This window comes from Triticum dicoccoides, chromosome 6B (genome assembly GCF_002162155.2).
Source record: "Triticum dicoccoides isolate Atlit2015 ecotype Zavitan chromosome 6B, WEW_v2.0, whole genome shotgun sequence".
NCBI classification, from domain to species: Eukaryota; Viridiplantae; Streptophyta; class Magnoliopsida; order Poales; family Poaceae; genus Triticum; species Triticum dicoccoides.
Window position 1 is genome coordinate 621,242,106 of NC_041391.1, and position 2,978 is coordinate 621,245,083.

The 2,978-nt window shown below is 40.3% G+C and overlaps 1 long non-coding RNA gene across 1 annotated transcript in view; it reads right to left on the reverse strand.

Annotated features, from left to right (window-relative positions):
- LOC119322632 overlaps positions 1 to 2,156 on the reverse strand; it is a 2,552-nt gene extending 396 nt beyond the window's left edge. The window contains exons 1-3 of the long non-coding RNA XR_005155733.1: positions 2,079 to 2,156; positions 1,919 to 1,993; positions 1,383 to 1,513 (exon numbers count right to left, since the gene is read on the reverse strand). This is a non-coding gene — a long non-coding RNA (uncharacterized LOC119322632). The remainder of the gene's footprint in view (positions 1 to 1,382; positions 1,514 to 1,918; positions 1,994 to 2,078) is intronic.
- Positions 2,157 to 2,978: the final 822 nt, after the last annotated feature.

Genomic DNA, 2,978 nt, shown 5'->3' on the forward strand with positions numbered 1-2,978 from the left:
TGGCTGTAAATCACTGTAAAACAAACATAGCTCAATCATAATTTGCACAAAGAAAAAAAGAACCTGCAGCAAAGTAGGTCTAGGCGATGGCTAATGGTCTTTCGGCAAAAGGTCGATGGAGGCAACATTTTGTGTAACAACAACAAAAATTGAAGTTAAAACTCCAACAATTACCTTGTTCATACAATATTCCAGATTTTGCAAAGATGCAATCAGCATGGAGTTCAATGGAACATGGAGCGGTTATAACAATATAGTAAATAGTGGAGTGATAGATAATCTTGAAAAGCTAACAATAGGATGCATAAGCTACTGGATGGGCCCATAGTGGAGTGATCTGGATGTTTCTTCCAAGATTATTTTGTCGGCAAGAGCAGATCAAGGCTTTAATTACTTGCTAGCAGCTAGCTGCACAAACTAAAGATTCAGGCATATAGATCAAAGAAGCGCTTGTTTACCCAATTGCCAAGAGCAGATCAAGGACTCAAGTAATTGCTAGCATTAAGTTAATCTGGGGCTTGCTATAGCGAGCTGCACCAACTACTTATTCAAAACGAAGAGGTGCTTGCTTCAGCCTATGCCAACACACAAATTTTCCAATCAAAGCGTTGCTTACTTGCTTGCATCAATTCAAACTGCTACTTGTTGCAGCTACTTTTACAAACGAAATAAGATGGCAAAATAATATAAAGTTTCATCCTATAATTACAAGTGAACTCTGGTTGTAAATCAAATATAGCTACTATAGGACATGATCCACGCTTTCAACAATTCAAGTACGCTCTAGCAATTTTCTAGCTACAGAGTTGAATCCCCACCTTTGTGAAAAAAAAACAATTCTTATAGAACCCATTTTATTACATAAAAAGTAACAATCTCAGCTCTGGTTCCTACTCTAAATCATTTTAATTACAAAGTTGAATACGACGACGACGACTTATTCCTACTCTCGAAGTTTCTCCAAAATCACGTCATAAATGTTCTGAACTGGGAGAGCAAGAACTCAAATCGAACAAAAAGAGACATATATTCCTCAAAAGAGAAATTTGAGGTGCTTCGCATTAATCCATATAGAAAAAGAGCAACAATTTAACAACCATTTGAAGGCACCGCCCATAACTTGCTCAGGCTACTGTATAGTGTGCATTGTTCTGGAGGCCATGATCCACCCACAACAGAATCCCCGACCTTTCTTGCCCCAAAACCAGACAGAATATTATGCACAAAATTATCCAAATTGCTACTAAAAGCTACCAGCCAATAGCAAGAAGAACATTAAAAAGTAAGTAATGATGGTCGATGGTAGAAAGGAACAATGCAACATTCCTGCATTACTATTACAGCCCCTCAAACTATAAGTCTTCAATGAAGAGTATAATCACCTGCAGCACAACTAAACATATAGATGTGACCAATCTTCATGCCCGCTGCGTGGAACTTCTTTAATTGGAGTCGGAGCTGCTCCCACAAATCTTCACAAAGCTCTTCAAAATTTTCATATGTTATGGTGCCCCTGTAAAAAAATGGCATGCATGTAAACATGTAGAACTTGCACATTTTTTCTGGTCATGATTTAAGATTACATTTTCACTATATAATGAGAAGGGAGAGATGAAAGCATGAGATGGGTAACAAGATCAACCATAACATAGCAAAACAGGCTTGTGGCAAATATAAAAAATGAAAAGCTAAGAAGCCAGCATGAATTAGTCTTGCAAGCTCCACACAATCATGAATACGCAAAGAAGATATCGTATAATATGGGTCACAAAACTCAAGATAGAATGTGAGCATGGGCACAAAATCACCTCACAAGAAGAATTTCTGTAACTCATGATTGCTATCATATTTTTATCATAGTAATGATGCTTTCTGAAGCAACCAAGCTAGGTGCATGAGTAACAGAGAGAATCAGTACCTCAGAGAATATTAGTACTTCGGAGCCATGTGCCTTTAACTTGGGAAGACATTTATCTAACAGAACCATCTTTTCCTGTAGAAAGGGAAGTAATTTTCCTCATCTCAAAGAAAAGAATCATTTTTTCCTGTAGAAAGCATCAAGCCTTGAGGAGGCGCACCAAGGACGATGCCCTTGAGCTGCTTCAGGACTCCAAGGAGACCGCTAATACTGCAGTCCGCACCACGGTAGGGGAGGGCCGATGCCGGTGGAATCGTTGGGACGCACGACAGACTCAAAAATTTACAAGTCACGTAGTTTTACATATATTTACTCACTACTGGAATAAGCGAATCATGAAAATGTACTCAAAGACTAAAACTGATTTCTATACACCAAATATAATTTTCAGGATATTCTAGTTTATTTAAATTGTGTGCTGCAATCATCTCCGTCCTCATTGCCTCCTCTACATCTGCCAATGTCCTCGAATCCTTGGCGTCCATGGGGATCCAGTATGTCCTCCTCATCGCGTCCGGCCATCATGCCCAAGACCTGCTACATGTGCCATAGAGCTCCTGAAATTTCAAAATCAATTAAAAAAACTAAACATATATGTGGATTCAACGAAAGATGTCTTCGCTTGTGCTCTACGAATAAGTGATCGAGGTCTTGGCTGTTTTGTACAAAGAACACAAAGTCCTGGTAAATGATTTACAATAATGTAGCATGACGTTCAGCTTGTTTGGGCAAGTGATGTTCAGTTTGTTCAGTTTGATCTTACCAAAAAGATCAACGTAATTCAAGACATGGGAACTCAACCAAGAATACATTGGTGCCTATCAATACGTCCCAATTGGATTTTGCCTTAAATCAGTGCAGGGGTGGCAGGGGAGCGCATGTGTGTGTACCTGTGCGTGGTTGTGATAATCGGTTCAGACGAAGTAGTGTCCTCGCCGGCGTTACGGAGGAGGGCCTAGGTGGAGGAGCTGTGTTCCGTGGATAGCACACGCTCAGCCGTCAGGACAGCGCCCAGCCGGACCATCTTGGGACGACACAGGGAGACGGGGAGCAACTGCAC